At 49.4% G+C, this 27,191-nt stretch overlaps 1 long non-coding RNA gene across 3 annotated transcripts in view; it reads right to left on the bottom strand.

Annotated features, from left to right (window-relative positions):
- LOC123580158 overlaps positions 1 to 27,191 on the bottom strand; it is a 41,106-nt gene that overhangs the window by 4,929 nt on the left and 8,986 nt on the right. The window contains exons 2-4 of one of the 3 annotated variants that reach the window (XR_006703152.1): positions 21,475 to 21,635; positions 16,744 to 16,916; positions 9,450 to 9,596 (exon numbers count right to left, since the gene is read on the bottom strand). This is a non-coding gene — a long non-coding RNA (uncharacterized LOC123580158). Of the gene's footprint in view, positions 1 to 8,589; positions 9,597 to 16,743; positions 16,917 to 19,702; positions 21,636 to 27,191 lie in introns of those variants that run through there. The other 2 variants (XR_006703151.1, XR_006703150.1) reach the window with 2 other exon arrangements.

Raw genomic sequence — 27,191 nt, 5'->3', positions numbered from 1 at the left:
TTCTTTCTCTACCCAGACCCTCAGTGTAGTAATTTCTCTCTGTTCCTGTCAGTATGCGGATGGCGGGTGGTTGTTGGCGAAAGTGGCAGCTGGATGCAAATTCAAGTCCCCAAGCACCTTCCTGGGTCTGAGCTGGGGAGCCCGCTGGGCCCCGGTGGCCAGAGCAGGGGCATGGGTGGTGGTCATCAGCGTGGAAAAGCAAGCTGAGCTTCTGGCAAAGCGGCCATGGGTTCCTGGGTCTGGTCTGGGAGGTGAAATGGTAAAGCCAAAGAAGGAGTCACGACCTCTCAGCAGCCCCTGGGCATCCACAAAATCACCACCAAAGACACTGATTTACTTGCAGAAAAGTGTCAGAGGCGACTAGTTGGGGCGTGTCTGGGAAATGCGCTCCGGGAAATGCATGCTTGGCAGGTTACTAGGGAGTTACAGTGACTTCAAGGAGCAGGCGAAGCCCCCCAGCACAGCCACTGGGAGAGGGCTCGCCTCCAACGGCTCTCCACCCTTCACAGAGTGCCCTCCGCGCCCTCCTGACGCACACATTCCTGGCACAACTGCCTCGACAGGGGATTATTTTGCAGATTGTTTCTTTCTGGGTGTGATTATCTGGGAAGGAAAATTGGCTTCTGCGTGTTTTCAGTGGAGCTTTGGCAACCAGGGACGTGGGCTCTTTCCCAAGAGGGAGAGAGAAAGGGAGGATTGGGGTCAGGCCTCCACGTCAGACGCAGGTCTAGCCCCTTGGGGAAGGCGCCTGATTTTGCCCGTAGGGCATTTCTGCGCCTTCTGCAAACTGGAATCAGAGCAGTCATGGTTCCCCCATCTTTTCACACCCTCCACTACATGGGGTGCCCCCTTCCCCTCTTTGCCACTTAGCTCCCCCTTTACCCCCAAAGGGCCCTAGACTTTGAACGTCTCCCTCTTTTTCTCACTTTCTCTCTGCTCGCAAGTAAAGAACTTAAGAAAGAATCTTGGACCAGGAGCCGTGAGACTTCAGTCCAAGTTCAGCTCTGCCCACCAATACACTATGACCTTGAACTGGTGCCTTGTCTTCTGTGTGCCTCAATCAGGAAGACTGAGGTCAGGGATCAGGTGAGCTAGAAAATCCCGGCCAGGCTGAAAGGGGCAGCTTAACGTTGCCTCGTGGAAAAGTGAGCCCAGTGCTACCCGATTTACGACTTTTCGGAAGAAGCTGTATTAGTCAGAATAGGTTGCCATAACAAGCAGCCCCAACATTCAAGACTTTAAAATAGCTAAGGCATGTATCCTGGTCCCACCACAGTCCAACGTGGGCCAGCCACGGGTCCTCCCCGCCCCCCCCCCCACTCCTTTTGTCTGGTGGCTCAGCCACCGCCTAGGGCCACTCCCCAGGTCCTCCCCTGGACCCCCGCTGTTCATTCCGTGGCCTCCGTGCCAGGGGGCCTCCCGCAGGAGTCTATCGGTGAGGCGGCAGCCTCCCCCTCGTTTTGCACTCGCACAGCTCATTCCACAAACATCTACTGCACGCCTACTCCACGCCAGGCCCCACTGCAGGGAAGGAGGCCGCGAGAACCACCGGGAAACCCTTCCTTCCCTTGAGGAGTTCACAGCTGTTTTGACCTCTGGGTGGAAAACAGTGTTGGATTTTTAAAACTAAATATTAGAGCTATTTGTCACTGTGTTACATTTTAGCAGCGGCCCAGTCCTTAATCGAAAAGAAGGACTCCCTGAGGGGGAAATTCTAGGCCTAATGACTGCTAGGGAGGGCCTGGGCAGAGTCCACGGGTGGGAATGTCCCCTCCAGGCTCTAGGGTTCAGTGTGTGGGAGGGTTCAGGCAAGTGCTTCGCCCCAGCCTCAGCCTTCACCTCTGTGAAATGGGGAAAGGGATCTATCTTAGAGGCTGTAGGGAAATAAGAGAGCCACGTAGCACAGCTGTTCACGGTGCGGAGAACACTGGAGATGCAACCCCCGCCCCTCCCCCCACCCCCTCCCACCCCCCCGCCGGTCCCCAGCGACCACTGTAGTGAGTCAGGGCTGTTTTGGGGCAGGCGGCGTGTCAGTGTCAACCTTAATTCCCAACCAACATTTTCTGGGTGTGACCCTGGGCGAGGCCCTGGGGACGTGTAGTGAGAAGGTCTGGCCCCGATGACAGGAGCTTAGAGTCCTGGGGCAGCTGCCTTCTGACTTCTGTGGGTGTGAGGTTGGCCCTCACCTGACCCCTCACGGGGGTGAGCCAGCCCTCGCCCTCAAAGCGAGAGGCGGATGGGGGGATGCACGCGGATTCCAAGTCACTTGACTGTAACAAGCAGGTTGATCATCTTGGTGGACATCAGCAAGGCAGCGTCAGAAGCCCAGGGGTGAGGCCCCCTGGGCCGGGGGTTGGGGAGCGTTGAGACGGCAAAGGAGGAAGAAAAGCCTTCTGCTCAGGCCTCGCTTCACAAAGGCAATGTTGCCACTTACTCTGGGACCAGAGCACTTCTGCTGGTCGAACACCACCAAGGTGCGGCCATAAGACCCATTTTATAGGGGGCGCCTGGGTGGCTCAGTCGGTTAAGCATTAGACTTTGGCTCAGGTCATGATGTGAGTTCGAGCCCCGTATCTGAGCTCCTCTCTCCCCATCTCTCTGTCCCTCCCCTGCGTGTGCTCGTGTCCGACTTCGGCTCAGTCATGATCTCACAGTTCGTGAGTTCGAGCCCCACGTCGGGCTCTGTGCTGACAGCTCAGAGCCTGGAGCCTGCTTCGGATTCTGTGTCTCCCTCTCTCTCTGACCCTCCCCTGTTCATGCTATGTCTCTGTCTCAAAAATAAACGTTAAAAAAATTTTTTTTAATATTAAAAAAAAAACCCATATTATAGATGAGGACATTGAGGTGCATAACGATGAGGCCAACTTTCTCAAGTCTATAGGGCTGCTAAAGGGTGGCCTGGAGATTCAAACCCGGGTCGACACTCTCTTCTGTGCTTCACAATGGTGCCCGGGAGGGAGATTTCTGTTGAGGGTCTCAGAGGACCTCCTCCCTGGGTTCCCAGTCAGCTGTGCAGGACCGAGGAAGGGAAGCAGGCCAGCTAGGGCTCTGAGGGATCCGGCAAGAAGTGTATTTCTCTGTCCGAGGTGTGCGGTTCATCTGGGAAGCTGGGGTTACTTCCTCCCTCCCTTTCTCCCTCCCCTCCTTCCTTCCCTCTCTCTTCCTTTCTCTTTTTTTCTTTCTCCCTCCCTCCCCTCCCTACTTCCTTCCCTCTCTTCCTCCTTCCTTTTCTTCCTTCTCTCCCTCCTTCCTTCCTTGCCTCTCTCTTCCTTCCTTCCCTCTCTTCTTCCTCCTCCTTCCTTCCCTCCTTCCTTCCTTCTCTCTTGCTTTTTCTTCCTTCCTTCCCTCCCTCTCTTCTTCCTCCTCTCTTCCTTCCTTTTCTTCCTTCCTTCCTTCTCTCCCTCCCTCCTTCCCTCCTTCATCCGTTCGTTCCTTCCTTCCTTCCTTCCTTCTTTCCTTCCTTCCAGGTGGATTCCCAGCCCTGGCAGTTACTATCTGGGTGACCCTGGTAGGTCACTTCAGCCTTCTGAGCCTATGAGTCTACTGTATACCAGGTACTGCTCAAAATATACCGAGGGCAAACAGTGAGCTAGACAGACTTGGTCTCCAGCGTCCTGGGGCAGCCAACTGGCTCTGGAGGCCTCCTAGGAGAAGCGATGCTCGAGGTTCACGGGGTGGGCATGGTGGGGATCTCGTGCTGCGGAGAGGTGGAAGGGGATTTCTCGGGCTTACTGTGAAACTCACAAAGCTTAAGCTCTAGAGCCCCTCACTTGCCAGGCGACTTCCAGTGACCTGGGAGGGGCCCCAGCAATGCACACTCAGGATCACATGCTATTGTAGAGTCTGCCAAAGCAAGCTGTTTTCACTGCAATTAAGAATGCTGCCTCTCCCCTCTCCAACTTCCTCCCTGTCACACTTCCCCTCCTTTTGGGTATCGGGGGAGCTGCTGTAGCATTTTGGGTATCTAGCTAAGGGGAAGCTGCCACAGAATACTGACATCGATGAAAATAAAAAATAATAAAACTCAAACTACACCAACACAAACAGGATGTGGGCAAGAAACTGGTTGAGAGGTGACATCGATGCAAATAATTTTTAAGGTTGGTAATCAAGGAAACTTGCAAGTCCTGAGATCCTCTATGATCCTTGATCTCGAAGTTTTTTGAAATTTGACAATAATCCTAAGACCTTTGACATTACCAATAATGACTTGTGAAGTTGAAGGAAACTTTTTGAAACTACTAACGATGGGGGAAAAAAACTTTGGGTCACCTGTGCTAAAGAAAACTAAGTTATCTTCTTATTCTCTCTAAAGAAAATGTCACATGAAGAGATTTCCCCAAAAGTATATAACCAAAATGTAGGAATAAAGGTATTATGGCAGCATATCAGGTGATTAACATAAATATTATATTGTTTTTCTGGACATTGTGTAGCGTTTATGAACTTTTTAAATTTTGTTGTGGTTTTGTTTCTAACTATTCACATTTTTGTCTGATTTTTGGGGTTTTTTTCTTAAAGAAAGTCTCCAGCTTTATATGTGTCAGGCCCACAAAATCTGATGCAATTCTATGGAGAGGATATAGCATGTGCAAAGGCCCAGTGGTAGTGGGGTGGGAACTTTGCTATGTTTCAGGAATAGAAGCACAGAGAGGACAGGCAGAGGAGGAGAGGAGGGTATTGCCCATAACCCTGACTTGACCTCTCACTGGCTCTGTGGCCAAACAGGGATCTCCAGGGAGATCAAGGCCAAAGAAAGGACCTCATAAGTCTTTCTTCAACCTCCTACCAGTGCAGGAATCCTCTCTCTGACAGCTTCCCACTGACTCTGGCTCTGCATACCCCCTGGGATGGGAAGCTCACTAAAATCCTATGCTATCATAACTCAAAACTCTGATTGTGGGAAGTTCTTTTGTCTAGCTGACCACTAACTGCCTTCAGTTCCCTCTTGGGTCCTCATCTTCCCTAGGGACCCAGAAATCATTGGTTACTGCCAGCTTCTTCCCATTTCTTTTTTTATTTCAAGAGAGAGAGAGAGAGAGCATGAGTGGGGGTGGGGAGCAGAGAGAGAAGGAGAGAGAGAATCTCAAGCAGGCTCTGTGCTGTTGGTGCAGAGCCCGATGTGGGGCTTGATCCCACGACCGCAAGATCATGGCCTGAGCCAAAATCAAGAGTCGGACGCTCAACCTACTAAGCCACCCAGGTGCCCCTTCCCCATCTCATTACAGCTCTGCAGACACCGGAGGGCAGTGTTCAGGTTCGGTTCTTGCCCAGTATAACCTGGCTTCCTTCAAACGTTCCTTCTAAGACTTGACTTCCAAAGTCTTTCTCATCCATCATCTCAGTGATTCCTTAACCACTCACACATATACAATGATGATGATGATAGCGAACACGAGTTGAGTGCATACTATGTACTAGGCTCTGTGTCGGGTGTTGCTTATGCCTAATCCTTAAGGCAAATCCTAGAAAACAGGTAGTCATAAAGCCCATTTTACATAGGAGGAAATCAAGGCTCAAAGAGACTAAATAACCAGCTTAGGTTACAGAGCCCATACAGGTGGTACAAACAGATTCTTTGACTTCAGAGCTCATGCTTTGGATCACCACATTAAATGACTGGAATGGGAGGGGAGGCGCCTGGGTGGCTCAGTCGGTTAAGTATCTGACTTCAGCTCAGGTCATCATCTCACGGTGCGTGAGTTTGAGTCCCGTGCTGACAGCTCAGAGCCTGGAGCCTGCTTCAAATGCTGTGTCTCCCTCTCCCCCTCTCCTGCTCATGCTCTGTCCCTCTCTGTCTCTCAAAAACAAATAAATGTTAAAATAATTTTTAAAAATTAAAAAAAAAGAAACAAAAAAATAAATGGCTGGAATTAGGGGCTTCCAGTCTGTGCAGATGAGAATAATTCTGTTTCAGGGCTGTAACCTGGACATCCTGTCTATGTTTTTAGTCTGCTGACCTGTCCAGTACATTGTGGGTGGACTTGCCTCATATATTGTGTGAGCCAATATATAAATCAATCCAACTTCCCCACCTTCCCCTCCACTCTGTGTATACACACACACACACACACACACACACACACACACACAATCTTCTACTGGTTCTGTTTCTCTGTGGAACCTAGCCTGACAAAGGTCCTGTCTCCCTGCCTTCTGACTGCATGTGTCTTAATGAGGCATCTAAGATCACCAAGTCCAATCTGCATAATAGTATCCATTAATGGGACCAACGTGATTCCTGTGAGATGGCAAGACAGCCATGCAGAGCCTGGGGACTGACCTACTGCTGAAGGAAGGTGGTGATGGTGAGCTGCCATCCCTGCCCGTGAACTCAAACCACTCTGGTAGGAGAGGAAGAGCCCTGAGTATTCTTCTGCTAACCGTGTCACATTGGGTAAGTTGCTTCCCTTCTCTGGGTCTCAGTTTTCTCCTCTGTAAAACGAGAGGGCTGGGATAGATGACCTTCAAAGACCCTGCCACTCCTTCTCATCCTGAGCGGGTACAAATAACCAGAACTTTCTGTCTTACCTGCTGCAGGATGCTGACAATCTGTCAGTTTCTCTCACCCTCTGTTTTCTTCCTGGAGCGAAATCGCCAATGACCTACCTCTTAGTGTGACTATGCAGCTAACGTGCAGTAAACACCGAGATTAAGGGCACTGGCTTTAGCAGGTGGCCAAACTTGACTTTGAGTCTGAGATCCACCACCACTTGGCTCTGAGGACTCCTTGAGCAATCACCTCACTTCACCTCTCTCAGCCTGTGACCTCACCTGCTGAACAAAGACTAACGTGCCGACCTTGAAGGACTGAAGGTGAGATCAGATCCTGACTATACTTTTTTTTTTTTGAGAAAGAGTGCACGCACACACATGTAAGCGGGGGAGGGGCAGAGAGAGAATCTCGGGCAGGCTCCTCGCTAAGCATGGATGTCAGGATCCAACCCAGGACCCTGGGATCATGACCTGAGCCGAAATCAAGAGTTGTATGTTCAACTGACTAAGCCACCCAGGCACCCCTGAAATTAGATCCTGATTATAAAGTGCTCATCACATCTTAGGTACCTGATGAGTTTCTAGGCCTCTTTCCTCCCTGAATCCCTGTGTTCACAATCTTTCAAAGCTTTAGCCTCCTCATACATCAAAAAGGAATAAGGAACCCTACTGGGTGCTGTCCTAGTGACTTCACATACTGCTTTAATTTACTGAAAGTTACCTGCTAGACAAATAAAGGTTCACAATCGTCTTTTTCCACTAGGGAAACAGGAATAAAAGGATTCTGTAGGGCAGCAGAGTGAGTCTATGTAAAGGACACACACTCTATTCCCTTAAGCAGTAGGGGGGGCCAGGAATGGGCCAAAAGAGCAGAGGGGAGTGCCTGAAAACTGATTATTCGGGGCCTCTGGCATCCTGTGCTCTCTGGGGCCCCTCCTGGGAGGAGAGGAGTCAAGTTTGTGCAAAGAGAGACTCACAATAGGAAAGGCACCAGGGCTGCAGGTGCCCTGCAGCCTGCCCCAATCCCTCCTGGCTGGGGAAGGGGAGATCTGCTCACCAGACACCTGACCCTGTGGAGGCCCCACCCAGCCTCAGCTGGGCCCTGCTAAAGGCCAGGCTGCACCTGGTGGCAGTGATCTCAGAGCAGGGGCTGCTGAACCCAGCTGGGTACAGCCGAGGACAAAATAGGAAACAGCCTGCCATTGTGTTCCCTCTTCCCCTGCCCCTACCCCCAGTCCATCAGGGAGTCAGGGAGCTGAGCCCCCTTACAAAATGACCAGACCACCATTCACACCTGCTGGGCCCTGCATGCTGTGCTGAACAGGCTCCACTCTGGCCCAGGACCCTCTAATGGCCTGCAAGGGAGGGGGGGGGGAGGGGAGAGGGACTGGCAGATGGCCACCTTCATTTGACAGTCAAGTAGAACAGGGCTCAGAGTAGGGCCAGTTTATGTGTCTGCCTCCTCCACCAGACTATGAGCAACTTGAGGTGAAGGACTAGGTCTTGATCACTGGGTCATTCATTCCAGGTAGAGGAAATAGGCAAATGCAAAGGTCCTGAGGCAGAAATGCACGTTGGAGAACCATCTTGGTCAGTGAGCAGAGTAGTGAGAAAAATTACAGGTGAGTTGAAGAAGTGAGCTCTGACTGGAACACGTGAGGCCTTGTAGGCCATGAAAACAAGTCTGGCTTTTATTCTAGTTGCCAAGAAATTCACTGAAAGATGCCTGCTCTGAGAGTAGATACTGCAAATAGCCAGAAAGATAGTAGCCTCATGTTTTGGCATCCAGCATGGGTAGCAGACCGTTACCTGGTCAGTCCCAGAGAGTGTGACCATGTTCTGATGTGGAAGGACCAGGGGGGCCCTCCCCCTGCCCAGGAGCCAGAGAATAATACTTCAAAAATAAAAAATAAAAAAACACTAAAAAACATTTTTTAAGAGGGGCACCTGGGTGGCTCAGTCAGTTAAGCATCCGACTTCAGCTCAGGTCATGATCTCACAGTTCACGGATTCGAGCCCCGCATTGGGCTCTGTGCTGACAGCTCAGAGCCTGGAGTCTCCCTCTCAATCTACCCTCCCCCCACTTATGCTCTTTCTGTCTCTCTCTCAAAAAATAAACATAGATTAAAAAATATCTTAAAAAAAGACGAAGTGGCATTGCGGGCAGAGGAAACAGCAAGTGGGAACCTCTGAGAAGACAGAAACGCGGGGGGGATTTGGGGACCATAAGGAGTTTAGTGCGCTTAGACGGTAAGATGCAACCAGGGGGTGTCGGGGTGGTGGGGGACAGCAGGGTGGCCAGCAGGGGTGCGGGAGCTCTAAGGCCTGCGTCAGATTCTTCCACTGCATTCTGTTGTATGGTAACCAGTCCCTCCATGCTGGGCACTTGGGTTCTTTCTAGTTTTCCCCTGTTAGAAACAATGCTGTGATGAACATCTCTGTCCACACACCTCTGTGCACATGTATGATTATCTCCGTACAGTAAAGATAGGAACACCTGAGGGCTTGCTGGTGGACAGGTTGGAGCAGATTCTGTTTGTCAAACCAGTCCTGGTGCTTTTGGACAGCACTTTGCTGGGTGTCTGCTTGAAGGGTCCTGGACAGGGAAACGCTGGGAGAAGGCCTGAGGGAGCGATAGAAAGCCCTGACCGTGACCTCTGGCTGCCCAGGCCAGATAAAGGGCAGGGAGGAGCCCCCCCCCCGACCCTGGGCCCCACCTGTCCTGTTGCTGTACGTTTATCTGTCCAGCTGTCCTGGTGCCCCAGCTCCCGGCTCCTCTCAAGGAGGCGATAAAGGTACTTCAGGGGCAGGTCTTCAAAGTTGGGGTACCAGATGCAGAGTTCAAACCCCTCACTCCTCAGGGAGAAGCTCAGAGTTTTTGCGTTCCCTCCCAATTGTGAGTCTCCCCACTAGGGGGGAGGTTTGTGGCGAGAATGTGTCTCAGCCTCTCCTACCTGCTTTGATGTGGGTTTTTTTCTCCTTCGCCTAATGTGTGGGAGTCATTCAGCTAATTGTTCTGTAAGTAGCTGCATATCCAGTATATCCAGTGTCTGGGAGGAGGAGAGTTCAGGATCCTTCTACATCACCATCTTGAGCCAGAACTACAACGGCAAAAGCATTTCCACATTGAGCATGGATCTGGGTTCAAATCACAGCTGTACCACTAAAGAACTGGGTGACCTCTGGGCCAGTTACTCAAACCCTCAGAACCTCAGTGCCCTCATCTGTATAACAGGGGAAATAACCTAGCAGGGTTACTTTGGAAGTGAAATGACATTGACTAGTACCTGGCCCATGGTCCAGCTCTCAGTAAATGGTGCTGTATATTTCCATCATCATCGTGGGTCTCCAGCCTTTTTTGAAAGACCCACAACAGCTTTATGGGGATAAAATCTACATGCCTGACAATGAACTCGTTTAAAGTGTGCAATTCAATGGCTTTTGACTATATTTCTCACAATCACTTTTGCAACCTCTTCAGCATCCCCCAGACCCATTTGTAGTCCTTCCCATCTCTCCTGCTGATTTCCCTCCCCCTCCAGCCCTAGGCAACCCCAGTTAACTTTCTATGTATTTGCCTATTCCGGACCCTTCAAGTAAATGGAATCATACAAAATGGAAACCTCGCAAAGGCTTCTGTGACAGCCTTCTTTCACTTAGCATAATGTTTTCGTGGTTCATCCATGTTTAGTCAGTGTTTCATTCCCTGGTATTGCTGGCCAATATTCCCCTGTGTGGAAAGACCACATTTCATAGATCCATCCATGAGCTGAAGGACACTTGGATTGTTTCCACCTTTCGGCTCTCATGAATAATGCTGCCGTGAACAGTTACGTGTGGATGTACGTTTCATTCCTCTTGGGTATATACCCCAGGGTGGAAATGCCGGGTCATAGGGTAGCTCTATTTTTAACCTTGTGAGGATCTGCCAGACTATTTTCCAAAGCAGCTACACCACCTTACATTTCCACCGGCAGTATATGAAGGTTCTAATTCCTTCACATCCTTACCAACACTTGTTACTGTCGGTCTTTTTTTATTTTTATTTTTAGCCATTCTAGTGGGTGTGTAGCCGGATCTCATTGGGGTGTTGGTGTGCTTTTCCCTGATGGCTAACATCTCCATCTTTTTCAATGGAATCTGCTTTGTTTCCGGGGACAGATAAATCCTGGGACACCCTTTTCCCAGTATGGAAACACTAACATGTCCCAAAAAGAGGGAAAAAAAATCTTATATGAAAAAAAAAAAATGTCCATGATGAATTCATAACACTCCTTAGCTTGCTCTTCCATAAATGACTGTTTCCTTGTTTGGGGACATGGGTAGTTTCTAATTTTCTTCTATTATCTTCAATATAAAGACTGGTTGTCACATGGAAAATGCTTACGATAAGTAAACAAAAGCAGGCTGAAAAAATACCCAGTTCAGTCATCATATCTGAAAACAACGTATGTTTGTTAATTCATTCAAATGCGTTTTGACCAACGTGCTGTGTTCCAAGCCTCGAGCTAGCTGACAGATGGACAAGGCTGGGAAAGGAACAGCAAAGATGCAAATACCACTGGGTAGGGGTGATGGGGGCCCCGGTGATAGATTCCCCACCCTTCCCCATCTCTATTTCCCAAACTCCCTGGACTATTGTTACAATGCCCTTGCAATGATAAAATTAGGGGAAAGAAGAAATAACTATTGATTTAAGGGTGATGGGAGAACCATTTCTTTTTTAAAAAAAGTATTTATTTTTGAGAGAGATAAAGAGAGAGTGAGTGGGGTACGGGCAGAGAGAGAGGGAGAGAGAGAATCCCAAGCAGGCTCCTCACTGTTTGCACAGAGCACAACTCGGGGCTCGATCCCGCAAACTGTGAGATCATGACCTGAGCCAAAATCAAGAGTTGCATGCTTAACTGACTGACCCACCCGAGCATCCCACAGAAACATTCCTTGAGCCAGATCCTTCAAAGCTACCATTTTATAGAATCTCCACGCAACTTGGGAGGCTAACAATACAGTAGCTAATATTATGGCACTTACCACATGTCTGGCAAGGGGTTCCCTTCCACTATGGTGGTCTGTCTTTCCACATTACCCACACATGTGCAGAGCTGCCCATAAACTCATGTTCACACTCAGATCCACGCCTGCAGCCTTGGACATACCCGGAAGCGTTCATGCCACACCTAGACTCACATGGGCACTTACGTGCAGGACTGCTCATATCCACAGGTATGCGCATGGGCACATGTGTACGTGTGAGCTATGCACACACACATATGCATGTGCATAGAGACCATACACTTTTGGACTCATGTCTAAGAGTGGGAAAAGGGGTGCAGATAAAGGGCCCAAAGTCCAACTTACCCTCAAAGCACCGTCTGCTGCTGGCAGGTGTGTGTACAGGACTGGGTGAGGCAGGGACAGGTGGCTATAGGCTCAAAGGGCAGCAATGACCTTGTGCTAGAAACCAAGGGCCACCCACTAACTTCTGGACAGCAACTAGAGGGCCTCATCTGCTGGACAAATCCCCAGCTGGAGGGCCTGAACTGAGACCGTATATACAGCCCAACCCTGTGCCAGGAGCTCCAGGGGCTGCAGAAAAGAAGACACCATCCAGGTCCTCCAAAGGTCCCCAAGGAGTTGAGAAGATTCACATCTAGAGGAGGCCTCACATAGCGGTCGACGGCAAGCATTTTAGCGACAGACTTCCTGGATTAGAATCTTGATTCTACCATTTACTGGCTGTATGACCTGGGCAAGTTAGTTAACTGATCGGTGCCTCAGTTTCCCCATCTATAAAATGGGGAAAATTCTAGTGCCTACCCCTTGGGTTGTTGCTTAACGAGTACTAAATAAATACATCTTTACAAAATAAGCTGTTCTGGGCAAAGGAGGTTTGGGGGTGAGGGACAGGCACTGAGTAGCAAGAAATTCCTCAGGACCCTGGCCCTGTGTCCTACTAGCTGGGTAACCTCGGACAAGTCACACAACCTCTCTGAACCTTAGAGCTCCTTATTTGTAAACGTTGCACAAACATTCTTGATCACTAAACACATATTTATGGAGGACCTACCATGTGCCATGCATAGAGAAAATAACAGTGAGAAAGCCAGACGGTCCCTGTCTGCATGGAGCCTACAGACTCAGAAGAAGGATGAAGTGAAACATTTGGTGCATAGTAGGTGTGCCATCAGTGTTCCTTCTTTTCTACCATTGTAAAGACAATACGTCAACATTGTAGAGAGTTTGGAGAATGCAGAGGGGCTGAGGTGGGGGAGATCACTCGGAATCTCCCTGCCCCTAACAAAACTAGTCATTTCATTTTTGCCTGTCAAGCCAGTACAGGGCCTGGCTCGTGGTAAAACGCTTTAAAAAGCATTGGAATTAGGGCACCTGGATGGCTCAGTCGGTTAAGCATCCGGCTTTGGCTCAGGTCATGATCTCGTGGTTCATGAGTTCGAGCCCCATGTCGGGCTCTGTGCTGACAGCTCGGGGCCTGGAGCCTGCTTTGGATTCTGTGTCTCCCTCTCTCTGTCCCTCCCCTGCCCACACTCTTGTCTCTCTCTCTCAAAAAAATAAATAAACATTAAAAAAAAGTTTTTAAAAAAGCATTCGGATTAACCAATACATTGCATTTGTGATCAGCAGAAAACAGCTAATTACACTGTAGCATATTTACTCGATGGAAAGCAACACGAGCTGTCATGGCCAGCCCTCAGCACATAGAGGCCTTTCCCTTCTTTGGGACCTACAACATTTCCATGTTATAGGAAACAAAACTGAGGCTCAGAGAAGTCACGTCACTTGCCAAAGGTCACACAGAAATGTGAAGAGCCAGCTTCAGAAGCCAGAGCTCTTTGGCCCACACTGTCTCGGACTGTGGGACGCAGCCAGAGATGGACAGTAGGGCTTTGGGCATGGTGACAGGGCTGCCTTTCCATTTACTGAAGCTCAGGTTTGGGGAGTCTTTGTGAGCCAGACCTAGGGACACAGGATAACTGCCAGGCTCTTAGATGGTCCTGGGGTTCTCTTCTGAGCCCAGAAAGCCCTCACTCTTACTCCCTTGGGAGCTTGGGGGCCGGCTTAGCCAGGGTCATAGCACTGGACAAGTCCGTGACTTCTGGTGCCCTCTAGTGGGCAAGGAATGAAAACCTCTGGATCCCTCAGGGACCTGGGAGCCCACCTTGCGGAAGTCAACTGCTCCTGCTGCTGCTAATGATGGTGGCCACACAAGTGCTGAGCATGTGCAGGCACTTTGACACCTAATCTCATGTAATTCCCACAATAGCTCTCTCAAGGTGGGGACCATCAATTACTACTTGATATATATAATCTGAGACTTGGGAAAATGACTTACCAGGGGCATGTAGCTGGTTGGTGGCAGGGCCAGGAGGTAAGCCCTCGGTGCTCATAGGAAAGAGCATCGTCAAGGAAGCCTTCCTGCGCCATGTGACAGCCCTGCGTGGTTGGACACACGGCAGGGTCACACCCCCCACAAGACCCTTGGAGAGGGGCTCTACAGTGCATTCACCTGATTCCGTATTTGATACATTTTGCAACATGAAGACACTTTAGTTGTAATTGGTTAAGACTACTGTCTCTACTCCACTGTCTAGAATGTTTTCATAATCACAGGTGATAAATATACATTAATAATTCGTTTGACACATTTTGTTAAACGAATGAACGGATGACAGTGGAATGAACGAATGAAGTAGCATTTAGTTCACTCTTGAAGGAAGGAGGCGATTTTCATGGATACTTCTCAGGCAGTCTAGGGTTACCCTCCACAGAGCCAACTTGGGCCATGGTGGTCTTGAATGTCAGAGTGACATTCAATCTGGACCGCTTTGGCAGGCAGTGGGGGCGCTATGGGAGGTTTTAGAGCAGAGGAAGGATTTGGGTGTAATCGTCAATTAAGCAGAAGCTGAATGTCAGATAAGAGGACGGAGCCCTATGGCAGGGTGGCGGCGGGCGGGGCACAGACTGCCTCTGGTTAAACTGCCCTCAGCCAGCACCACCAAATAGCGGGTGCTCAGGTGATGGGATCACAGGGGTCCCGTCCATCACAGTCTCCTTTCTACAGCATCCCTGGGAGAGAGAGCCCAGGCTAGGAGAGACCAAAACCTCGGTGGGCGTTCAGCCTGGATTTGTTCAACAGTTTGGTGCGCCCAGCCCAGTGTGGGAGAAGGTTGGGGCCCTGCCCAGGTCAGGCATGGGGTCTAATGGGTGTGAGGGTCCCAGGCCTTACGGCATGTCCCAGCCTCTTGTTTTGAGGTGAGGCGGCCATTCCACAGAATAGGAAACGGGAGCTGGCGAGGCAGGGGTGGACCTATAAACATCCAGCTGTCCCTCTGCCTCCTTTACTAGGCGCCGCGCTACCCCTTCCCTCTCCTCCAGGAGTAGAAATCAACAACCCCAACCCCCAGCTACCGTGTATTTAGAACTTGTTTTGTGCCACACCCCATTAATGTCCTGTCACTTGATTGTTCCTCCAGGAAACCTCAGATTCAGAGGAATGGCTAACTGTTTCCGTTTTACAGATAGGAGCTGGAGATCCCAGAGAGGTGAAGTTGCTTACCCAGGTCACACAGCAATAAGCGGTAGAAGCGAGATCACACCAGGCTCCAGAGGCAGCCCCCCGAGTCCCCCCCCCCCCCCCCCCCCATCTGCCCGGCCTCCTGTGCTGGTCCGAGCTCAGGTGCAGAAACTCAGCACTGCCAGCAGAGGGAGACACGCCCTAGAAGATAAGCCCGGCTTCCCAGAGCTCTGGCCACTGGGATTCTCCCTGCGGGGAACAGCCTGGCTAAGGCTACTCTAGGATTCTGAAATGCCTGGCCTTGGGCGCCCCCTTAGTCCCAGGTTCAGGTGGGGCCTGAGGAGCACGGAGACGTGTGCAGGGGAGTGTAAAACAGCTGAGGTGAGCCCATGGTTCACAGAAAAGGAAACACAATGGCTTTTAACGTAGAAAAAGAGGTTTCGCTCACTCCTAATAAGTGAAATCTGTGTTAAATCCACAAGCCGGCACTTGTGATCTGTTAAACTGGCCGCTGTGCAGGTGAGGGTATGGAGAAACATGCCCCCTCATACATTGCCGATGGGTTTAAAACTTGGCTTATGGAAGGCGATCTGGTAATAGCTATTGAAACTGCAAATCCGCATGCATCCAAAGGGCATGGAAAATACATGAATCGAAAGACTCGTACTAGACTTGCATTATTCAATATGGTGGCCACCAGCCACACCTGGCTACTGAGCGCTTGAAGTGTGGCTGGTCCCGACTGAGATGAGCTGTAAGTATAAAATACACACCAAATTTTGTCAGTATGAAAAAAAAAAAAGTAAACTAATTCCTTAATAGTTTTTTTATATTGATGTTGTGTTGAAATGATATTTTTGATAGATGCAGTTAAATCATTTTTCAAGTTTTACTTGTTCTTTTTTACTTTTAAAACATGGCTGCCAGAAAAATGTTAAATTACATAGGTGGTTTGCATCTGTGGCTCATATTTTTTTCGTAGCAAAATACACATAACATCAAATTCATTATCGAGGCCATTTCTAACTGTACAGCTTAGTGGCACCAAGAATGATCACGTTGCTGTAAACCCGTGACCACCAGCCACATCCGGAACTTTTTCATCTTCCTGTATAGAAACTCTGTCCCATTAAACAACAGCTCCCCGTTCCCTCTTCCCAGGCCCTGGAAACTACCATTCGAGTCCCTGCCTCTCAAAATTTGACTGCTCTAGTCTCTCCTTCATATAAGGGAATCCTACTGTATTTGTTCTTTTGAGTCTGGCTCATTTCACCTAGCCTAACGTCTTCACGGCTCACACGGTGTCCAAGTGTCCCTCCTTTTTAAGGCTGAGCAACAGTCCATCGTGTTTACGTACACATCTATTCATCAGCTGATGGACATTTGGGTTGTTTCTACATTTCGCCTGTTGTAAATGCTGCAATGAACGTTTTTGTACAAATATCTGTTCTTGAGTATATCCTGTAGTAGATTTTACTGGACAGCACTATACTAGTAATTTCCATAGCAGCACTATTTGAAATGCCTCCAGACTGGGAACTGCCCAAATGCCCATCTGCAGCGGAACGGCGAAATAGATTTTGGTATATTCACACGGGAACAGCACAGTAAGAACGAATGAACAAGCACACGCACAGTGTGGATGGAGCTCACGCACAAAGCAACACATGTGCTGTGAGTCCACTTGCACAAAGTTCAAAAGAGGCAAAGCTAACCTGTGATGTTAGAAGTCAGGGTGATGGCTCCTCTTTGTGGGCTGTGAAGGGGCTTCTGAGGGGCTGGCAGTGTCCTGTTGATCTGGCACTGGCTTCAGGAGTCTGATTACTTTGTGAAAATTCACCAGCTAAACTCTCAGTTTTGTGTATATGTCAGGCTTCTGTAAGAAGTTCTAAAAAAAAAAAAAAATGCATATACCCTTTGATCTAGTGATTCTAGTTTTAGGAATTAAACTACAGATATATTTTTCACATGTGTGAAATAAAGCAAGTACAAGGTTCTCCATTGCATTTTCTCATCATAGCGAAAAACTGGAACATCTCAGCTCACACTCACTAGGATGGCTATTATCAAACAAAACAAAACAAAAACAAAAATAGAAGCTCCTGGCTATCTCAGCCAGTAGAGCGTGCAACTCTTGATCTCAGGGTTGTGAGTTCAAGCCCCATGTTGGGTGTAGAGATGACTTTAAAAAATAAATAGAATCTAAAAAAAAAAAATGAAAATAAGAAGCGTTGGCAAGGATGTGGAGACTGTGCACTGTTGGTGGGAATAGAAAACAGTGTATCTACTGTGGAAAACTGTATGGCAATCCCTCAAAAAATTAAAAATAGAATTACCATATATCACTCAGCAATCCCATGTCTAGGTGAATACCCAAAAGATTTGAAAGTAGGGTCTTGAGGGGCGCCTGGGTGGCTCAGTCGGTTGAACATTAGGCTTTGGCTCAGGTCATGATCTCACGGTTCATGGGTTCGAGCCCCACGTCGGGCTCCACGCTGGTGGTGTGGAGCTTGCTTGGGATTCTCTCTCTCTCTCTCTCTCTCTCTCTCTCTCTCTCTCTGCCCCTCCTCTACTCATGCTTTCTCTCTCTCTCTCTCTCAAAATAAATAAGTTTTTAAAAAATGTTTTTAAAAATGGCTAAAATTGCAAATTTGATATTATTCATATTTAACCATTTTAAAATTTTTAAAAAGGGAGGTGTCTATAAGGTGAGAAAAATACTCAAGATACTGTGAGTAATAAAAGTCAAGGGGGAGAACAGAGTGTAAGGAATGTTTCCATTTGTTTAAGATATCAAACTGTTGGGGCGCCTGGATGGCGCAGTCGGTTAAGCGTCCGACTTCAGCCAGGTCACGATCTCGCGGTCCGTGAGTTCGAGCCCCGCGTCAGGCTCTGGGCTGATGGCTCAGAGCCTGGAGCCTGTTTCCGATTCTGTGTCTCCCTCTCTCTCTGCCCCTCCCCCATTCATGCTCTGTCTCTCTCTGTCCCAAAAATAAATAAACGTTAAAAAAAAAAAAAAAAAAAAAAAAGATATCAAACTGTTAAACAGAAGACACAGAGATAGGATAGAAGTGACCTTCCAGACCAGATTACCATGCACAAAGGACTAACAAAGAAAGTGGGCAAGGACCCGTCTTCGCCCCTCATGACTTAGAGAAAGTTAAGGCGAGGGCGGGGCTTGGTGAGGTGCTGTGCAGGAAGGGGGTGCAGCTCAGGCCTGAGGGATCCCCGCCTGAGACAGCCAAACAGAGGCGGCACCTCCATATGTTGGACTAGAGACTAGGAGGGTTTCTGGACCAGTTGGGGGCTGAGGTGGGGGGAGGGGGGTTCTGTCATCTTGGGTCCTATCCCAAGAAGCTGGAGATGGGTGTGGGATTCCTAGGGCTGAGCAAGGAGTGGCAGGGGACTTGGCGCATCCACCAAGGTCAAGGGTAAGAGGAGCCCACATCAATGGCCAAATTCATGAAGTCCACAACAGTGTCCCATGATGGAAACATGGGACAGCTTAAAATGTCTGCTGGCTAGAAATAAGTCAGTCAGAGAAAGACAAATATCATATGATTTCACTCATATGTGGAATTTCAGAAACAAAACAGATGAACATAAGGGAAGGGAAGCAAAAATAAGATAAAGACAGAGAGGGAGACAAGCCATAAGAGACTCAAATAGAGAACAAACTGAGCGCTGCTGGCCGGGTGTTGGCTGGGGGGGGATGGGCTAAATGGGGGACGGCCATTAAGGAGGACACTTGTTGGGATGAGCACTGGGTGTTATATGTAAGTGACGAATCACTAAATTCTATTCCTGAAATCACTATCATACTATATTTTAACTAACTTGGATTTAAATTAAAAAAAAATAATAAAATAAAACAAAACAAAACAAAACGTCTGCTGGTTAGAACACTGGAAGCCAGCCAGGATGGCAGCAGCTCGATTAAGACCCTTCCTCTCCCCTTACCACCTCCACCCAGCCCCACAAGCAGGGGAGGGAGAGGAGGAGGGATGGAGAAGGCCCCCACCCCACCTTCCCCACTGTGGGAAAGAAGCAGGGGAGACGGTCTAAACCCAAATCAAATTGGGAATTTCCCTGAGTATCCTGACTGGATACAATTTGAGTGGAGACCATGTTTGGGACTGAAAGTGACAGCAGAATTGTCTCTATCTAAAAGCTGCTGAGACAACATGACTCCATTCCGTGTTCCCTCCCATTCTCCAGGGCCCTGGCAGAGGAGGGGGGGGGAGGGAGGGAGAGAGGGAGAGAGAGGAGAGAGAGGGAGACAGAGGGAGAGAGATAAGGAGGGAGGGAGGGAGAGAGAAGCTGCAGGGTCTCTTAAGGGCCTGCCCAGAACTAGCACGAGGTTGCTTCTACCACATTCTATTGACCAAAGCAACACCCAAGGCCAACCCATCTTTGAGGGAAATAAAATCTACTTTTTGAATGGAGGAGCTAGGTCAAAGTCACATCGCAAAGGGGCGTGGGAACAGTGAGGGATGGAGAACTGGGCCCACTTTCCTAACCAGTCTCTCAAAAAGACCTTGCTTCCCTTGCAAGGGAAGCTGGGAAATGTAGGCCAGCTGCAAGTCCAGAAAGAGGAAGCAGGTTACCTGCTCTGCCGTACCCGCCCCCCCCCCCCCCCCCTCTCTGCTGGTGCCCTTCTAGGCACCTGCCTACCGTGCTCAGCCCAGCAGGGTGGCTTAGCAAGAGCCTCTGTTCTCAGATACGGAGGTCCTGACTTCCCATTTGTGCGACCACACACTTCTGCTCTCAGGAGCTCCATTTTCTCATCTGGAAAATAGGGACATGACAATAACAATCGCCTCCCATTGACATGAGGATGATGAAAGCACTCTTCGATTCATGAAAGCCTCAGACTTTGCAAAGAACCGGCTGACGCTGTGCTTTCAAAAGTGTTAGGTCACTAGAGGACACAAGAAATCAAGATATGTGTGCAGACCTGGGGAGATGTGTTAACAGTGGGGGTGGGGGGAGCAATCAGAGGAGCTGTGGCAGGAGAGGTTCCTGCAGCCAAACTTTGACAGGTGATGAGCAAAATCGGAATAGACCCAGGAGACAGGGAAAAGCACGGTAGGGAAAAAGAACAGCACATGCAAAGGTGTGGAGGCTGGAACACACGTGGCATATTGAAAGGTCCCATGCCTCACTATTTAAAGCAGAAATTCCCCAAGGGTGGGATGCTGGCTGGGCTAGGGGCTGACGCACACTAACATGCTTGTTCCTTGGCAGGGCAGGTTCTAAAAGGGGGGGGGGGGTGAAGAATGAGAAATTGAAAACAGATCATTGGGGAGAAAAGTATTTCAGGCTCGAGACAACTGTCTTTGCAGCCTCTGGCTCCCATCCCACCCATTCCCTGGCCCTGACGCAAGGTTGGCTGGAAGAAGGTGTTTCTCCTGGGATTGTTCAAGCTGAGGGCCTCGTCGGCAGGAGGCTAAAGCCTACCCCATTCCTGTCTGGGTGCCAAACTCTACACCAGGCTTAAATGGACCCACAGCCTGACGGCATACCTGAAGCCATGTGAAATGCTCCCTTGATTCTCCCCTCAAGATACGGTCTGTTGTTGTCCCCATTTCCCAGATGAGTAAACTGAGGCTTAGAGAAGTTAACTGGCTTACCCACAGCCACATAGCCAGCCAAGGGTGAATCTGACCGATTCCATTGCCCCATCCTGGAACTAGGGTGCAGGTAGAGTAGGGAGATGTTTAGAACAGCAAGGAAGAGCACTCCGTGGGGTACATGATTTAGTGTGTGAGGTGGTACAGTGCAGGAAGCAAGTGCTTGACTCAGAAGTCAGATTTTGGGGGCTGTTTGTTACAGCAGTATGACTTAGCCTATCCTGACTGATACAAGTCATGAGAAACAAAGTTACACGTCCTTTAAAAGGTTACGGCTTACTATCTTCCTCTCAGAAGCAGCAATTAAAAAAAAAAACCAGCAACTAATTTTTAAACTTTGACAAAGTACATGTAACGTAAAATTTGCCACCTTAACATTTGAAAATGTACAGCTCTGTGGCATTAAGCCCATTCACATGGTTATGCTGCCATCACCACCATCCACCCCCAGAGCTCTTGTCGTCCTGTGAGGTTCAAACTCTGTTTCCGTCAAACATGAACTTCTCCTTCCCCTTCCCCAGCCCCAGGCCACCACGCTTCTACTTTCTGTCTCTATGCACCTGATTACTCCAGGTACCTGAACGTCCTCATGGTTCATCCATGTTGTAGCCTGGGTCAAAACGTCCTTCCTTATTAAGGCTGAGTAATATTCCGTCGCACGTACATTTGTCATTCATTCACTCAACCATCCCCCATGGACACCTGGGTTACCTCCACCTTTTGGCTGCTGGGAATAATGTTATACGTAGGGGAGCACAAAAATCCAGAGCCGCATTATAAAGCAAAGTTGTCGGGGGAGATACGTGCACTGACCAAGACGCCAGGAGACTCCAGGCCTCCGGATCCACCACTAACTTGCCGTGTCGCTTTGGGCGCATGGCTTTGTGCATCCGATTCAAACTCTCCTCGCTTCGCTGCCTACCTCACGGTAGCGTGCGGAGACCCGGTGGGACCGTGCACCGTATGAACGCTCCCTGCAAAGAGAAGCCACGAGAGACTGTTATTGCTGTTACTTAGTGGGCTGAGGGTGATGATTTCCCAAAGGCATGAGTCACTAATGGTGGAATTCTAGGCATCAGGAGACACAGTTCTGGGCAACAGAGACCAGATTCCACACAGAGCAGTGACCCTGACCCTGAGCCTGCTAGCGAGCCACACCCTCTCTCCTTGGCCACTGGCTGTTGTGAGGAAGCAGTCAGTGAATGTCATATCACTGGTCCTTAGGGTAGAGCCTGCAGCTCTTATTGCCTCACATGATTAAGGAGGCCGAGAAAGGGTGATACACTTGCCTGGGGCCACACAGCCAGAGAGCAGTGGAAGCCAGACTAGAACTCAAAGCTCCAGACTCCCAGCCCTGCACCACCCTGCCTACCATGTGGTTCCAACTCTAGGAAGAGGGTATAGGGACTGGGCTCTGGAAGAGCAGTTGGGGCAGGGAGAGAAGGGGGGCCCAAGTGGCCTCACGGGGAAGGGGGAACTTTCTTCTTTGGTATCATGGAGATTGACCTCAGAACCTCTCAACTTACAGCCCTCTCCGTACTTTTCCAAAATCCTGAGACCACTCGTGATAACAACACTTGCTACTATTAATTGAACCCTTCCTAAGTCCCAGGCTTAGAGCTGAGTACTTCACGTGCTGGTCTCCTTCATCCCTCCAGTGAGCTAGGAACCAGTGTTATACCATCCAAAAGCCCCCAAACCTGAATTCAATGGCATTTTCCAGGTCATAAAGTGCGAAAAGCCCAGAGCTGGCTTCGAACTCAGGGCAGCGTGCCTGTGGTATCTGTGTACTGAAGCGCAATGATTTACTGCTTCGGCTGAATTCTGTAACAGTTGTGAGGTCAGGGGTGGGGGTGGGGGAGGGCTGACTTCACCCATTGCTCAAGCGGGAAAACTGAGGCTTGGAGCAGATTAGTGGCATGTGGACAAGAGGAGGAGTCAGGGCTGGGTCAGGGCAGGCTTCTGTCCAGCACATCTGCTCCGGGGAGGACAAAGCTCTTCTAGGAGTGCTGCGGCCCCTGTCAGACCTAAGCAGGATGGGGAGGGGGTAGCGATGGAACCTATGTGGGCCCCCTCAACCCGGCAATAATGACAGCCAGCACTTAAGGAGCGCTAACCAGGCTCATGGTGTTCAGCTTGACACTTCCTCTGGATTATTTCATTTCATCTCCACCCACGTTGAAGGAACTCACCTTCCTCTCCTCACTTTGTAGATGGGAACATTCAGGTTCAGGAAGGTGAGCTCACTTGTCCAGCTGGCCAGGCTAGAAGGTTGTGGAACTGATATGAGAAAGTCTGGCCTTTTACCCACCCTGCAAGATCCCCTCCCCAAGGAGAGGAGAGAGCAGCAGCCTGAGTAAGCCCTGCACAGCCCGCCAGGGCTGAGGCTCTGGAGATTCCATTTGCCAAGGGTCCCCAGGTACGCTGTTCTCAGAAACCATATTCATCAAGCGGAGCTATCATGCATGGTGATTCAACAGTCCCCCTTCCCCGCCGATTCTCCGCCGTCCACAGGATAGAGGATCCATGGGGTGTGGGCCCGAGGGCTGAGCCAACAGAGGGGCTGGTGACAGCAGGTCGGCCCAGGCAAATTTGGCTACCTACAGAAGCCTTCCCCTCCCTGTATGTGCCGCTCTCAGCACTGGCCAGGGAGGAAGGCAGCATCTCTTAGGCCCCATCCTTTCGGGGCCCTTGATCCAGCTCAGATCCAGAAACGACTGCCCATTCTCTTTCCTGCCTCCAGCCTTCTCTCTAGAGCCTTGCCTTTGCTCTGGGATAGGGGTGGGCAATGTGTTCAAGAAGTCTCTTCTCCAGCCCCAGGGGCTAAGCCATTCAAGAGTCTCCAGTCCCCGTGGCTCGTTTTCAGGGACAGGCTTGTGTATCGGCTGGGTTAAGTCATGCTAGCCGCTATAACAAATACCTCCAAGATTTCAGTGGCTTTTCACCACGTTTGGTTCTTTCTCACATGCCCGTGTGGGAAGCTTAACAGAAACATTTTGATCTGTACAGCCATTTAGGGACAGAGACCCTCCCTTCCTAGCTTGTGATTTGGCCTTCCTCGTCCTTATTCAGCAGGCAGATGGGGAAAGACGGCAAGGATCATAGGTCAGACCTGAAAACGATGCATTTATTTCTGCTCATATCCCATTGGCCAGACTCGGTCACATGGCCACACCTAACTGCACAGGGGGCTGGGAACTGTAGCCTGGCCATGCACCTAGAAAGATGGCTATCGGTCAGCCCTAGCGGACTTCCATGGGAATATGACCCCGTTCTCACTGAGGAGACACAAAGTCTGCCAGGGGGTTCTGAGGAGGGCTTGCCTCGATTATAAGAAGCCGTGTATGGAGACGTTCCTCTCTTCTTCCCTTTAGGTGGTTGCATGAGGATATGATGTCTGAAACTTTGGCAGCCATGTTGAGACCATGAGGAGCCATGCCTGAGCCCTAAAGCCAACACGTGGAAGATGCTGGCGCTGAAGTACGGGTCCCGGATGACATCACTGAGCCTCTGAACTAACCACTCCTGGAACGACCCAGCCTGCAGAGTGCTTGACCACAGAGGTCTCTACTGTGGAAGTCAGGAGCATCAGGGTATTCTACTATTTGCAGTCAAACCTCCTGACTGACACTCAGGAGTGAATGCTGGAAACAGCCGGCCCGTCGCACAGGCTGTTGTGCTTATTTTAGGGGAAAGGGTGGGGAAGGTGCAGCAGTTTGAACACGAAATGAGCAACTACTTATGTGCCAGGACCCTGACACATGTAGGGTCTATGTGGGGATAAACTGCCCGGATTCAAATCTTGGCTCCATCACCTCAGCAGCCCGTGACCTTGAGTAAGTCACTGAACCTCTCTGTGCCACAGTTACTCCATTCCTAACATTGGGGTGCTTCTAAATATTCCACCTACTCGGTAGAGGATTAAATGTCCAGTTCATGTAACCAGTCTAGCATATTATCAGTAAACATGAGCTTAAAAATCCTGACCAGACCCTGAGGGGTATGAGGAATATTAACCCCATTTAAGAGATGGGGAATCCGAAGTTCAAGGAAGTGAAGTCTAAGAGCATACAAATAAGGAGAGACAGAACCTGGATTTGAACCCAGGTCAAGTTGAGCACCTACAATGTGCCAGGCATTGTGGCAGGTGTTTAGTTACATTAGCCCATCGGATTTGCACAGCAGGCCTGCATAGGAGGTGGTGCTGTTATTATTTACTATTTATTCCTACTATTTATTCCCACCACAGAGGTAATGAAAGTTGCCTCCAAGTAGGGTCAGGATGTCAGCATTTGAACCTAGGCCTGGGTCCAAGCCTTTATTCTCTCTACCATTTATCAACCTCCCTCACAGGGACCCACAGACTATGATAGTAGACCCTCAGGCATCGGAGGAATAAGACACTTGGCCCCCAGGGCTGTTGAGGGTTTCCTGAACTCATTCCCCAAAGCTGGCTGCCAGTTCAGCCTATCTCCAAGGTTGTCTCAGTGATGGCTGTACCCTTGCTCTGCCAGGAAAACCAGGACCTGAAGCAGAAAATCCTGAGAGAGGCAATGCTTGGCTCACTTTGTAAAGCAGAACTTTAGGAGCTGAACCATAACGGAGTAGGCTGCCTTGGGGTGAGCTCCTTGGTCCTGGGAGAATACAAGGAAAGATCGGTGGTCAGTCTTCTCCTGTGAAGGTTTTAGAAGCAGTTCCTGCATGGAAAGATACTGATTCGAAGACCTTTCAGTTTGAAAATCTGTGATCGTGAGACTCCCAGATTCTAAGACCGCACAATATTCAGAATCTAGGGATCTAAGATTGTGTGCCTTTGCCCTCCTGCGTTTTCTGTCCCCACTTCAGGCTGTTGGACTGTGACTCAGGGAAGGGATATTCCAGTGAAAGCAGAGAATAACTTTTTAGGTTTCAAAAGCCCCCCCTTCCTCCCCAAAAGACCATTCCTAAAGGGATTTGGGGCATAGTGAGTACATCATGAGTCAGAGAAGGGCAGGCTTCCCTGCTTTCTCCAACCTTTGGGATGGTGGCTGTTCCGTCCATCTGGGTCCTGGAGTGAGGGGACATGAAGCCAGTGGCCGGGGGCCTGAGTGCACACAAAACCTGAGAAACAAGGTTTTGGGGGTGGTTGTTACTGCACTGTGACCTGGCTGACCCTGACCGATGCACATTCTTTCCCCTCCCCCTTCACCTCCTCCCAAATAAGAGAGCTGGGAAGGGAGCCAGAGAAAAAGCTACGAGTGAACATTTTTTTAATTTCGTGGGTCAACATGACCCCAGACGGTTCTGAGGAATCCAAAAGTAGAGCGAGGAAGGTATCAAAAGATGAAACGATCACGTGGCCTGTGTAAGCCAAGGGGGCCTGAGACACCCTCACACTGAGACACAACCACAGGGAAAATGCACACACACGTGTGTGCACGTGAGAGAGAAAAGCTGGGGAAGAAAACAAACTGATCAAGACTGATTTTCTGCCCACTTGTGAAGTGGGATGTCATAACAAACATTCAGGATAGATTAATTTCCTGCTCATCTGAATTAACTGAGATTTGTACCTGCTACCCATACTCCTAAGATTTCATAATCCCCAGAGTCTTGGATTCTGGGCTTTTACCATGACTGCTTCCCCAGGTGGGAGGTTGTAGGTACATGGACATGACAGCAGCCAGGTCTGGAAACCAGAAGACCTGAGATCTGCTCTCAAACGTCGCCTTCCCAGGGATGCCTCCTCCAGCTTGAAAACGGAACTCTCTGCCACCTGGGCATTCCCCATGCTTCTTCCTTTTTCTCCAAAGCACTAGCATCAACTGACACACTGTATATTTTACTTATTCGTTTATTGTCTATTTCCTCCACTTGACTGTAAGTTTCTTTTTTTTTTTTTTAATTTTTTTTTTTTCAATGTTTATTTACTTTTGGGACAGAGAGAGACAGAGCATGAATGGGGGAGGGGCAGAGAGAGAGGGAGACACAGAATCGGAAACAGGCTCCAGGCTCTGAGCCATCGGCCCAGAGCCTGACGCGGGGCTCGAACTCACGGACCGCGAGATCGTGACCTGGCTGAAGTCGGACGCTTAACCGACTGCGCCACCCAGGCGCCCCATTGATTGTAAGTTTCAAAAGGGCAGAGAGATTCCTTCCTTCCTTCCGTTCTTTTTCTATCTCCTTTCTCTTTTTCTTTCTCTCCTCCTTCCTATGTATCTATAAAATACTTCAAACCTACAGAAAAGCATAGAAAACATATAATGAACACTCATTTGCTATTTGCCCATCCCCTAGGTTTAACAACTGTTAAAATTTTACTCTATTTGCTTCATTTTTGTTTTGGTACCAGCGTTTTCTAAAGTAAACACTATTCATCATGATACTGCCTCTTTAAAAGCTTGAAACCAGAGGGTTTTGTCTCTTGTATTCATTGCTTTATGATTTACTGCCTGGAAGTTGGTAGGCCTTCAGTAAATAGCTGTTGAATCCTCATGCAAGGAGGTATTATTATCTCCATTTTTGGAAGAGGAAACAGGCACAGAGAAGTC

The sequence above is a fragment of the Leopardus geoffroyi genome, chromosome A3, assembly GCF_018350155.1.
Source record: "Leopardus geoffroyi isolate Oge1 chromosome A3, O.geoffroyi_Oge1_pat1.0, whole genome shotgun sequence".
NCBI lineage: Eukaryota > Metazoa > Chordata > Mammalia > Carnivora > Felidae > Leopardus > Leopardus geoffroyi.
The sequence above is the reverse complement of the archived record's forward strand: the minus strand, read 5'-3'. Positions and strand labels throughout refer to the sequence as shown.